Genomic DNA, 14,112 nt, shown 5'->3' on the forward strand with positions numbered 1-14,112 from the left:
GATGTGCATTACTTTTCACTTATCCACATTAAATTTCATTGGCCATTTTGTTGCCTAATCACTCAGTTTGGTAAGATCTTCTTGGAGTCCCTCACAGTCTGCTTCTGTTTTGACTATCCTAAACAGTTTTGTATCATCTGCAAACTTTACCACCTCACTGCTTACCCCTTTCTCCAGATCATTTATGAATAAGTTGAAAAGGATTGGTCCCAGGACTGACCATCGGGGGACACCACTAGTTACCCCTCTCCAAACTGAAAATTTACCATTTATTCCTACCCTTTGTTTCCTGTCTTTTAACCAGTTCTCAATCCAAGAAAGGACCTTCCCTCTTATCCCATGGCCATGTAATTTACACAAGAGCCTTTGGTGAGGAACCTTGTCAAAGGCTTTCTGAAGATCTAAGTATACTATATCTACTGGATCCCCCTCGTCTGCATGTTTGTTAACCCCTTCAAAGAATTCTAATCGATTAGTAAGACAGGATTTCCCTTTAAAGAAACCATGTTGACTTTTGTCCAACAAATTATGTTCTTCTACATGCTTCACAATTTTATTCTTTACTATTGTTTCCACTAATTTGCCCGGTAGTGAAGTTAGACTTACCGGTCTGTAATTGCCAGGATCGCCTTTAGAGCCCTTTTTAAATATTGGTGTCACGTTGGCTACCTTCCAGTCATTAGATACGGAAGCCGATTTAAAGGATAGGTTACAAACCACAGATAATAGCTCAGCAATTTCCCATTTGAGTTTTTAGAATCCTTGGATGAATGCCATCCGGTTCCAGAGATTTGTTAACATTAAGTTTTTCTATTTGTTCCAAAACCTCCTCTAATGACACTTCAATCTGGGACAGTTCCTCAGATTCATCACCCACAAAGGACAGTGCAGATTCAGGCATCTCCCCAACATCCTCAGCCATGAAGACTGAAGCAAAGAAATCATTTAGTTTCTCCGCAATGGCTTTATCGTCCTTGATTGCTCCTTTTATAGCTCGATCATCTAGGGGACCCACGGGTTTTTTAGCAGTTTTCCTGCTTCTAATGTACTTAAAAACATTTTGTTATTTCTTTTTGAGTTTTTGGCTAGCTGTTCCTCAAAATCTTTTTTTGCTTTTCTTATTACATTTTTACACTTGATTTGACAGTGTTTATGTTCCTTTCTATTTATCTCACTAGGGCTATGCCTAGACTGCAAGCCTCTTTCGAAAGAGGCTCTTTCGAAAGATACTTTTGAAAGAGCCTCTTTCGAAAGACAGCATCTAGACTGCACGCGGAACTTTTGAAAGAGCAAGCCGCTTTTTCGAAAGAAAGCACCCAGTGAGTCGTGATGCTCTCTTTCAAAGAAGCCCTATTTACATTCAAGAACGCCTTCTTTCGAAAGAAGCACTTTCGAAAGAAGGCGTTCTTCCTCGTGAAATGAGGTTTACTGCCGTCGAAAGAAAAGCCGCGTTCTTTCGATTTAATTTCGAAAGAACGCGGCTGCAGTCTAGACGCAGGTGAAGTTTTTTCGGAAAAAGGCTACTTTTCCCGAAAAAACCCCTGAGTCTGGACACAGCCTAGGATTGGACTTCCACTTCTTAAAAGATACCTTTTTGTCCCTCACTGCTTCTTTTACATGGTGGTTAAGCCACGGTGACTCTTTTTTAGGTCTCATGCTATGTTTTTTTAATTTGGGGTATACATTTAAGTTGGGCCTCTATTATGGTGTCTTTAAAAAGTTTCCATGCAGCTTTCAGGGATTTGGCTCTAGCCACTGTGCCTTTTAATTTCTGTTTAACTAACCTCCTCATTTTTATGTAATTCCCCTTTTTGAAATTAAATGCCAGGGTGCTGGACTGCTGAGGTGTTCTTCCCACCACAGGAATGTTGAATATTATTATATTATGGTCACTATTCCCAAGCCGTCTTGTAACGGTTATATCCTGGATCTGATCCTGCGCTCCACTCAGGGCTAAATCGAGAATTGCCTCTCCCCTTGTGGGTTCCTGTACTAGCTGCTCCAAGAAGCAGTCATTTAAGCCACTGAGAAATTTTACCTCCACTTCTCTTCCTGAGGTGACATGTATCCAGTCAATATGGGGGTAATTAAAATCCCCCGTTATTATTATAGAGTTCTTTATTTTGGTAGCCTCTCTAATCTCCCTTAGCATTTCAATATCAGTATCGCTGTCCTGGTCAGGTGGTCGGTAATATATCCCTACCACTAATTTCTTATTATTGGAGCATGGAATTACTATCCATAGCAATTCTATTGAACGTGGATTTTGACCTTCCACATATATACAAGATTAAAGGTGGCCACGCATGCTGTGATGACCACTAGCTGTTGAGATCCTGGCCGGCATCCTCTAAAAGTAGTGTTCACAGATGACATCATTCCTGCAAGTCAGTGTGGATTCATGCCAGTTGAGACATTACTGACTGATATTCACAACCAGGTAGATCCCCGAAAAATGTAGAGAGCAACATCAGGATCTCTACTTAATTTTCATTGACCTGACCAAGGTGTGCGGAATTGTCACAGAAAGGGGCTTTCAAAGGTAGTTGGGCAAATGGGCTGCCTTGAAAAATCTATCAATATAGTTTGTTCCTTTCAGGATAGTATGCAGAGTCATGTCCTTAACATGAGAGAAACTTCAGCACCTTTTGATCCATCAATTAGTATTAAGCAAGGATGTGTCCTTGTTCCTCTCTTGTTCAGCATCTACTTTTTGATGACGCTGTTAGTTGCTTTCAAGGATTGCATGTTGACCATACCTATTCACTTCTCAGCTGACTGCATTTTCAATCTCTGAAGACTTCAGGCTCACACCAAAGTATTCACTACAACTATTCATGACCACCTGTTGGCTGATGACTGTACATTGTTAGTTCGTTCAGTTGAGGATGCACAGGAGCTTGAAATCACGCAGCATATTTCCCAGTGACCTGGAAATCATAGCTCAGGACAGACTGTTCTGACAGCAAACTACTGGGCAGGTTGAGAGCCAACATACCCAGACATTGCAAGAAAAGTGTAGGATCTGAATAGCGTAGGAACTGAAAAACGTGTGCATCACCCCAGATGGCAGATTTTTATGTGACAACTGTAATCAGATTTGTTGATCGGGGATTGGCTTAAAATGTAACATTAACCCTTACATGATAGCACTAAGAGTCTGGCAACACATATTGTAGGAGCTGCAATATATGTACACTAAGGGCTCCAATCTTAATTTTTGGTCAGACAATTTAATATCTTTATTATTTGCACAGCTTTCTTCTACACCTTCTGAATACCTTATAATGAAATAATCTACCATGCAACCATTCAAACAACACATAAATCTATTGCAATTCACAGAACTTCACTGTAGCAAATTGTAGACAGGGTGCAAGGAAGAAAACGAAATGTTTTAACTTTTAGGATATCTTTGGGTATTAAAAGTACACTTAGGAAGTAAAATATTCAGAAATTATTTAGAATATACATACAGTATTATAATGCTGAGGGGTATTATGTATGGCCTGTTGAGATCAGTAATGTTCTTTAACTCACCCTGCTACTGCTGATGTAGAGCCATGAAAGACCAAAGTCACAGTTTCAATATTGGTGTTTATATGCAGCTAGTCACAGGGATATTTGTATCCCAGAGGCATGACAAACGTTAACTTGAGCACTTTGTTACAAGGCAAAGCTAAAATGGGAAGTATAGCATCAAATTGGGCCTTTGAGGGAAGTTGTTCTTCTGGCCCCGTTTTGGAACACCAGCCTCACAACTCTCAGAGGTGTAAGAGTCAATGGGGCAGGTGAGATGAGCCTAGAAACAAAAACAGAGGGACAGTTGAAAGTGGAGAACAGGACTGGGCTAATCAACAATTAAGCGACTTTCCCATTTTTATGGATGTAATTGGGATTGGTCCTGCTTTTAGAAGAGGGTTGGACTCAATGACCCCCTAAGGTATCTTCAAACCCTATGATTATTTTTATTTATTTTATAAACTGTTGGACAGTTTATGTCTAAACAAAAGAGGTGTCAGGGTAAATCAAAGACTGAAAGAACCCTGTACAGAAAAAATACTTGTCCCAAGTTAAGGAGCAATGGGAGTTATTGTGCATGACTGTTTCAATCTTACATTGGTCAGCTTTAAAAGCATTTCCATGCCTGGATATTCCTCCCAATTCTTCCTTTCATTAAATTAGTACAATTAGACAGACTTGTCTCTGGCTACTTCAGGCTACATCTGACATAGAACACATCCTAGCAAGGGCATTTTGCCCAGGTGGCTCCTTTAAGCCATACTGTGAGCCAAGAATGTTACTCATTCCCACTATCACTCAGGCTGAACAGTTTGGCCCTGCAGCTCTGCCCTCCCTGGAACAATGCATGGCCACAGGAACTTTCTATGCCAATTTTTAAATGAGGCTATTTCTCCTCTCCCTCAACTCCCAGCCTTTCCTCATTAGTTATGGTCCTCTGATCACACAGCTTATTTTTTTAAGTTTAAATCTTGATTTAAAAATCTAATTAGATTTTTCTTGTCTCAGACTAGTTTGTATCCCTTTTACAAAATTGAGTGCTCTTTTCTGGTACCGATTCCTGATGTACTATATTTGCCAGCTACATTATTACTGCAGCCCTCCAGCATTTTGGTATGAAGTAATGGAGCAGGACTTTATCCCCACTTCTAACCTCTCTTTTGCACTTGATTTGGGTGGGGTTTGACTTTGATCTTTTAATTCTTTTCTTTAAAGGGCAGCAGTAGAGTGTGGAAGAAGGGAATGATGTATCGCTTGCTGTATCAGCTGGGCTTGCTGCAACCAGCTGGGCTTAAAAAAAACAGTCTTTGGTGAGCTTAGATATAAAAAGAAAACTTACAAGAAGTGGAAACTTGGACAGATGACTAGAGAGGAGTATAAAAATATTGCTTGAGCATGCAGAGCTGTGATCAGGAAGGCCAAAGCATGATTAGAGCTGCAACTAGCAAGGGACATGAAGGACAATAAGAAGGATTTCCCCAGGTATATTAGCAACAATGGTAAGCCAGGGAAAGTGTAGGACCTTTACGGAATGGAGAAGACAACTTAGTAACACTTTATATAGAAAAAGCTGAAGTACTCAATATTCCTTTTGTCTCAGTCTTCACAGACAAGGTGAGCTCCCAGATTGATACATTGGGCAGCACAGTACGGGAAGGAGGTGAGCAGTCTTCAATGGTGAAAGAACAGGTTAAGGACTATTTAGAAAAGCTGGGCATGCACAGATCCATCAAGCTGGATCCAATTCCTCCAAGGCTACTGAGCTGGCTGATGTGATTGCAAAGCCATTAGACATTATCTTTGAAAATTTGTGGTGATTGGAAGAGGCCCTAGATGACTAGAAAAAGGCAAAGTAGTGTTCATCTTTAAACAAGCGAAGGAGAAACAGGGGAACTACAGACCTGTTAGCTTCACCTCAGACCCTAGAAAAATCATGGAGCAGTTCTTCAAAGAATCAATTTTGAAACATTTGGATAAGAGGAAGGTGATCAAGAACAGTCAACATGGATTCACCAAGGGCAAGACAAGCCTGACCAACCTGTTTATCTTCTGTAATGATGCAACTGGTTCTGTGGATATGGGGAAAGCAATGGACGTGATGTATCATGACTTTAGCAAAGCTTTTGATATAGTCTCTCACAGTATTCTTGCCAGCAAGTTAAAGAAATATGACTTGAAGAAATGGACTATAAGGTGAAAAGAAAATTGACTAGATTGTCAGGTTAAATGGGTAGTGATTTATGACTCGATATCTAGTTGGCAGCCAGAATCAAGCGGCCCACCCCGGGGTTGGTTCTGGGTTCAGTTTTGTTCAACATCTTCATTAATTATATGGTTGATGGAACAGATTGTACCCTTAGTAAGTTCATGTATGACACTAAACTGAGAGGGAGAGGTAGATATCCCGGAGGGTAGGGATACAGTCTAGAGTGTTCTAGACAAATTGGAAGATTGGGTGAAAAGAAATCTAATGAGGTTCAACAAGGACAAGTACAAAGTCCACCTAGAATGAAATAATCCCAAGCACTGCTATGGGCTGTGGACCTACTAGTTAAGCAGAAGTTCTGAAGACAAGAACTTGAGGATTACAGAGGATGAGAAGCTGGATATGAATTAACAGTGTCCCCTTGTTGCCAGGAAGTCTACTGGCATATTGGACTGCATTTAGTAGGAACATTGCCAGCAGATAAAGATAAATTATTATTTTCATCTGTTTAGCACTAGTGAGGCTACATATAGAGTATTGATTCAGTCCTCCCCCACCCCCACTACAGAAAACTGGATTTATTTAGTCTGCAGAAGAGTGTGGTGATGGAGTGAATTTGACAGCAGCCTTCAGCTACCTGAAAGGAGGTTCCAAAGTGGGTGGAGATAGCCAGCTGACAGAACAAGAAGTAATGGCATCAACTGAAGTGGAGGAGGTATAGGTAGGATATTAGGAAAAACTATTTCACTAGGAGAATGGTGAAGCACTGGAATGGGTTACATAGGGAGGTGATGGAATCCCCATCCTTAGAGGTTGTTAAGGCCAGGCTGGAATGATTTAGTTCGGGTTAGTCCTGCTTTGAACAGGGGATTGGACCTCCTGAGGTCTCTTTCAATCCTAATCTTCTATGATTGTATCATTATCATTTATATATATCATTTATATAACACTATGTAACAGATTAAAGGCATGCTCTGTGCCCTGATAAATTTACAATCCTATGGCTCATTTCTGCCTCCATTACTCACATTGAGCAGATATACCATACTCTAAGAGAAGTCTAGTTTTGCCTGAAATAGGACTTGTGAAGAATGAATCCTGCTTTTCATTTGAATAACTTCATAGAAAACGCATCTCTCTCCAAGGGATGATGCTTGATCAATGAACTGTCAACTACCTCCATCTAAATCCTCACAACCTCATTTTTTCCTCCTCTTCCCCTTTCTTTGAGTTGGGTTCCCCCAACACTAACATGCCAGAAATGCCATTTTTTACAGAATCGTAGAATACTTGAACTGGAAGGGACCTCAAGAGATCATCAAATCGAGCTCCACGTTCTCATGACAGGACCAAGCACCATGTACATCATCTCTGATAGACACCTATCTAACCTGCTCTTAAATATCTCCAATGATGGAGATATAATTACCTCCTTAGGCAATTTAGTCCAGTGTTTAACCATCCTGACAGTTAGGAAGCTTTTCCTAATGTCCAACCTAAACTTCCCTTGCTGCAATTTAAGCCCATCGCTTCTTGTCCTTTCATCAGAGGTCAAGGAGAACAATTTTTCTCTCTCCTTATTGTAATACCCTTTAGGCACTTGAAAACTATCATCTCCCTTCTCAGTCTTCCCTTTTCCAAACTAAACAAACTCAATTCTTTCAGTCTTCCCTCATAGGTCATGTTTTCTAGACCAGTGGCGCACAACCTTTTTTCAACCGCGACCCCCACTGCTGGGCCCGGCCACTGGTGGCCACACAGCTCTTGGATTTGGGCAGCCAGGGGCTGGGCCTGGCCATTGGCGGCCATGCAGCGTGGCACAATGACTCCCAAGGAAAATATCCGCAACCCTCTTTGGGGTCGCAACTGACAGGTTGAACACCACTGTTCTAGACCTTTAATTATTTTTGTTGCTCTTCTCAGGACCCTCTCCAATTTCTCCACATCTTTCTTGAAATGTGGTGTCCCGAACTAGACACAATACTCCAGTTGAGGCCTAATCAGTGCAGAGTAGAGCGGAAGGATGACTTCTCGTGTCTTGCTCACAACACTCCTGTTAATGTTAATCATGTTTGCATTTTTTGTGACAGTGTCACACTTTTGACTCATATTCAGCTTGTGGTCCACTATGACCCCTTGAGCTCTTTTTGCATTACTCCTTCCTAGATAGTCACTTCCCATTCTGTATATGTGAAATTGATTGTTCCTTCCTAAGCGGAGTACTTTGCATTTATCCTTATTAAACTTCATCCTGTTTATCTCAAACCATTTTTCCAGTTTGTCCAGATCATTTTACTTATGTGGATTCTTGAATCACAGCATCTTCTGTTTATCTTCCAGCAGCCCGGGGCCCAGCCATTCTGAACCAAAACTGCCTCACATAGGCTGCTCTTGCTGCAAAGGGTGCTATTTGCAGCATATTTACTTAGTCTTCAGGCCTATACTCCAGTATCCCAATAGTGATGTAGCTGTGTAATGGAAGATTGAAAGCAAGGGGAAGTGTTTCTTCCCCATCATCCACAAAGCAGATGAAGTGGCAATTGCTAGTAGGTGGCCTACAGCATTCCTCAGCTCAGGAACTTCCACCTAATGAGGCTCATACTCTCAGGTCCTCTAACATTATAGGACTGTCGGTGTGTACTTTTATGTCAGTGATCTCTCCTGTATATTGTTTGGATTCTCTCTGGGATCAACAGGACATGAACTGATTGCTTCTTAAAAAATAGCACTGCCATAAACTGGGAAATGTTTCCACAAATCCTCTTACTTCCCAGTTCTCCAACTTTATATTTGTTATAGGCAAGACCTGTCTGTAAACTATATTAGTCTTCATATGCATACACTTTACCCCAATTTATCAATTAAATAAACTCTGGGGATTGCTAATAGGAAAGAAAAGCTTTAGTCACTTCAAATCTAGCCCAACAAAAGTACTTAGCAATTTATCAACTTTTTGCTCGCCCATTAGAAATGAGTTAGTAATATCAGTCTGGTTCCTAATTTCCATGTCAGAAGCCATACTAAATGGCATTCTCACAGAAAGGTAAAAAAAATCCTGGAAGGATTTGGAAATTGAACTATTTTCTCTACATAATTATCATCTCCCCAGAACATGGATCAAACATATAGCTGCGGAAATCTGGAGAAGTTTGCACGACCAAAGTCAGTGTTGTTCTTTGTGTATATAGAACACTTCACTCTCCATTGTGGAAAAACAGTCATATTCCACAAGAATCAAAGTCCTAAAGTATCTCTGCTTATTTAGGTGGTACCCCAGAACTTCTAAGCCAGGTTCTGAAATGTGTTATACAGGATAACCATTTGTGGGAAGAAAATGGATGCCTGTCAGTTTCACCTCTAATTTATTTGCTGGGTTTTGAACAGAAGAAAAGGCCTATACAAATGTTGAAATTTCATGTCAGAGAAAGTAAAAAATAATCTTGTTTCACCCATTCCTTGTTATGAAGAAGTGGGCTGTGCCCACGAACGCTCATGATACCATCAACATATTTTGTTAGTCTTTAAAGTGCTACCAGACTATTTGTTGTTTTTTAACGTTTTTCCTATTACAGACTAACTTGGCTACCCCTCTGAAGCTTTTGTAATGGTAAGTCATTCTTGTTGAGTACATTTTTGGCAATAAAGCTTCATTTTTAAATTTAAAAAGTTTTCAAGGCAAAAGTTGTTAGTTCTGCATTGTTAGCCACTGGTTCTTTTTATCTTTATCTTTTTTTTTTTAACACAGACTCTAGTACAAAAACAACCTCCTTCAGGCATGAATAGATGTTCCTTGGTTGATCTCAAGAGTGACATCTCACAGTCTTAAAACATACTGCCTCAGGACTCTATTTTAAAGTGGCACAATACCAGTCTAACACTGACTTTTTTAATGTTGTTTCTACTTCATGTACTGTAAAGCCTTTTGGACTCTGCATAGAAGGTGCTTGTGAAATAACTCTTTTGTTCCAAAACCTGCAGATTCACAGAGTTAGTCACTAGCACACTGAAATTTCCAGCCATCTATCAGCTAGATCACAGCTGTAACTTTATAGTCAGTACAAAAAAGAAGCCTTGTCTCACTGCTTTGTGTCGCTACAGACATAGCCAAAGTATTTTTCAATTATGTGTCTTGGGACCCTGAAAGAAATCCAGTATCCAAACCTCAGCTGAAGTATTCACAGGTCTGCTGAAAGTTCTAATTTACAGGAACAAAGTAAAATTCTATTCATATGTCTGAAAAGATACTGAAGCTACATCTGTGTTGGAACAAAGTGCTCACATGTCATTGGAGTCTTCTAAGCTATCCTTAAATTGACTTACATACTTTCTGAGTTTCTAATGGTGCATTCTAAAAGTTGGCATGGATTTGCATGGTATTCAGGTGGCTTACTTTTCAAGAAAATATGGATTCCCCAATATTTGCAAATATAAATATCCTCTGAATTTGAAACCCAATACCGGCACCAAATTCCTCTTCAGTTCTTTGTACATGAATATCTTTACTTTCAGATTCCCAAATTGAAAACTGTGAATGTGTTTGTGGGTCTGGAGGGGTGACTGCAATCCACACTCTAACTCCTTCATTGGGATGCTAAAATGCACATAGTCGCCTAACCATATAACTACTGGAAATTTCAGTGGTTACACAGTTACGCGCAGGGTGGCAGCCAGCTTCCTGGGTTGACAGTGTGTGCCTGTCACCTTTCGCTGCTGCCTTTGATATAAAGGAAGTGGCAGGCGCCTCCCTGGGAGCCAGACTGGAAGGCGCATGTAGCCTTTTGGATAAGCAAGAAGCTCATGCTTATCAGTTAGCCATTTAAACAGCTGCACTCTTACATTCTACTCCTTGAGGAGTGGCTAGGTGTAAAGTTAGCCACTGTAGTTCTTTGAACAAAACCAGAAGTCCTATTTCACCTAATACAAATATCTGACTGGACTATGAGAATGGCTTTCTATACCACATAATCCCACACATACTAAATGAAGACTCACATCTGCCTGTGTTCTGCTTAAGGTACCTGGTTCTTGTTCCCAAACACAAATTGGGCCTTCTAATACTTGAAATCGTGGAACCAGCTCTGCAGCAATTTATCGATGAAACTGACAATGCACCAGGAATAAAGGAAAATTATTCATATTCAATAAGAACCAAGGAATATTATAAGGACTCCGGGGGAGGATCAGCTGGGAGGAAGGAATGAAAAAGTTTATATGGAACAGAATGAAAAGTTCAGCTATGAGAAGAGCGGGGAGCAGACCATGATAATTGCAAGAGGTTAGGCAGGAAGTTTACAGTGAATGGCACAGAGATTGAATGATTTGAGGTTGGAAGCTGAAGAGAAGGAGTATCATGAAGATAGTTGGAGCTGGAACAAAGGTTTTGGCTTCCAGATATTTTCAGAATAATAGGACCCCAAAATACAAATATCTTTTCCTGTAAGAAATATAAGATTACAAGAGGTAGAATATCTATGAATTGCTTGTTAGATCAGTGATATCGAAGCAATATCCAGCTTGCTCAATTGCAACAATAATCAATTTCAACAAATAGCTATGATTCAGCAAATTTAATATTTGATATGCCCATTCAAGTTTGTATAAATATACCTGTAAATATAAACCTTCCAGGGCAAAGAACCCTGCACTCAAGAACTTCAAGGGTTTGGAATGGAAATTCAATTTAATTAAAAAAGTTACCTTGTGAAATATATAAAACTGCTCCAATACAGTGCATACCATACACTGCCTACTATACTATGAAGAAAATAACATTTGATTCAGCCAGCACTAGCAATTGATAATATCTTGTCAAAATAAGATGTTAAACCTAATATTTGGTTCATACTTTTATTTTCATATTAACCATTACGACTGGTGTTTCCGTAAATATACAAACATAGGTGGATCCCTGCTGTAAATTAGATCATTATAATTTCAAATATTGACTAGAGATCCCAATTTGTGTTTGTGAACCAGAACTGGACGCTTTAACAAAACATACTGAATGAATACTTACATCTGTGTATGTGTGGGGTTATGTGGTATAGAAAGCCACTCTCATAGTCCAGTCAGATATTTATATAAGGAGAAATAATACCAGTAATAGGCAGCCTTCAGTCTTGAGAGAACATGAACATGCATTCCTGAAGTGTAAAGAATTTACTCATTTGGTTTTATAGCAGCCATTGCTGTGGCTGAACATACCCACTCTAGAGAAAGAATCTCTGCTGCATCTGACACAGGTAAAGATTTGGCGGGGAAATTGACCATCTGAGCTCTGCTTTTTGCAAGCTCTTTTCTCCTCTTCTTGGCTGGGCTGCTTCCTCTCATAACTCCAAAAATCTTTGTTTAACTCTTGTTTCCAAAGACTGTGGGCCTGAGTGTGATCTTTCCAATTAGCCACATCCTTGTCTATTTCTTTAAGGTCTCACTTACATATACTCTTGAAACTCAATTTTGGGCATCCTTTGGATCTTTTCCCAGATGACAATTCACTGTAGAGGAGGTTCTTTGAGATGCACCCATCATTCATTTGGCACCCATGCCTAAATCAATAAAGACATCTCTGTTTAAGGAGTGTTTGTATGCTAGGTATAACTGTTCACTTGATCACCTCAGTGTTGCTGGTTCTGTGCCTCCAGGAGATTCCAAAGATTGGGTGAAGGCAACATACATGAAAGTTGTTGAGCATTTTTTCTTGAGAAAGTATAAGGTCCAAGCCTCACTCCCATATAAAAACTTCAGGGGGTAGCTGAGTTAGTCTGTACAGGATAAACTTACAAAACAACAAATGGTCTGACAGCACTTTATAGACTAACAAACTATATATATGGTATCATGACCCGTGAAAGCTCATGACACCATCTATATGTTTTGTTAGTCTAAAAAGTACTACCAAACCATTTGTCGTTTTTTAAGTTTATCCCATATAAAAGTATGTTGATAACACATACACAATACACAGGTCTTGTGTTTTGTCAGGTTGTTGTTCTGTCATACTCTCTTGCTCAGTCTACATATTGTTGCCAGCCTGGAAAAAACAGACCCAAGTAAACTATTTGCAATGCATAACAAAGTTATTGAAACTACTAACTAATGAACAAAGTTATATATTCTTAATATATTTATTAAGAGGGCATTCTTTACATTGATAAGCCTGCAGATATTTCTCTCATGTCACTCCCACAGAACAGCCCAATGCAGAAAGGCCCACACAAAGCATTCTGCACCACATAAACACAGTGTAAGAGCTTAAATGGGACTTGAGTGGAGCTAACTAGTGTGGAGAACCTTGAACTGGTCCAGTACAGTGGGGTGAATTTCATGCACCATCCTTTCATAAAATGGAAGAGCTTGGTGAAAACTGAGCAGCACTGCTAACATCTGCAGTAAATTGACACGCAGTGCAAGGATCTCCAAAGACAGAAGAATTTAGCTCATGGGCAATCATTTTTATTAACTCCCATAGCATTCTTTTCCAGACTGAACTGTTCCTTAACAGATTATTTTATTCACAACGTTGCCTTAGCCGGACACTTAAAACCACTTAGTTGTCCTTCATTTAATTCTTTTACATGTGCAACAAACCCAGACTGATTTCTTTTCTCAAGTATATACAAATGCTTCTTTCACTCTTCAGTGCGATAGGGAAAGAGCAAAGTGACAATCCAGACAGATCACTGATAATTACTTATACAACCCTACTATTTGTTATTTTTTGTGTTGCTGGGATAGAAAAAATGGGTGTGCAAATTCCTGAAATTAGAGGCAGTCATGGAATCACCAACCTATCAGATAAATTAATACAAGGAAACAAAGCTTTTACTCTCCATGTTCCCCCTTTTAGTTAAGCTAATATTTACAGATTTCTGCTGGTCAAACCCATGCTTTATCATTTATATGTCTGTGAAGTCAACGTGTTTTTTGAAATCTCTAAAGATGTCTTTTGTGGTCAAGACTGAGACACCTGGCTGTGGGTATGCAACTGCGAAAACTAGACACATTAGATTAAGCAGGGAATATCAAGATGTTACATCATTGGAAGAAGTGTTACCAGCAATACATTTTACCATTGGGAATGAATCTCTTAGCGCACCTTAATCATAGCAATGGACCTCATTGTATAGAGCCAGGTCTCATTGGCAGGAAGATAAACCAGTATAAGGAATAAGGACTGTTTCTTTTGAAAATTTCCCTCCTTTCCCAATGATAGGGAAATTAATGATAAACCTTCTGGCACAGGGATTCTTTCTGTGTTTGTATTGATCCTAGACAATGAAACCCAAATCCTGACAGGGACCTCTGGATGCTTTGTAAAAGAAATTGTCAATACTAGTTGCTTCTTAAAGTCAATGGGTCTAAATCTGCAAACCATTATTTTAGTG

General features: G+C 39.6%; 1 long non-coding RNA gene across 1 annotated transcript in view; it reads right to left on the reverse strand.

The window, feature by feature from the left end:
- Window positions 1-3,228: 3,228 nt before the first annotated feature.
- LOC142829848 (uncharacterized) overlaps window positions 3,229-14,112 on the reverse strand; it is an 85,268-nt gene continuing 74,384 nt past the window's right edge. Inside the window, exon 3 of the long non-coding RNA XR_012904709.1 lies at window positions 3,229-3,802. This is a non-coding gene — a long non-coding RNA (uncharacterized LOC142829848). The remainder of the gene's footprint in view (window positions 3,803-14,112) is intronic.

This window comes from Pelodiscus sinensis, chromosome 6 (genome assembly GCF_052426305.1).
Source record: "Pelodiscus sinensis isolate ZL-2025 chromosome 6, ASM5242630v1, whole genome shotgun sequence".
Lineage (NCBI taxonomy): Eukaryota > Metazoa > Chordata > Testudines > Trionychidae > Pelodiscus > Pelodiscus sinensis.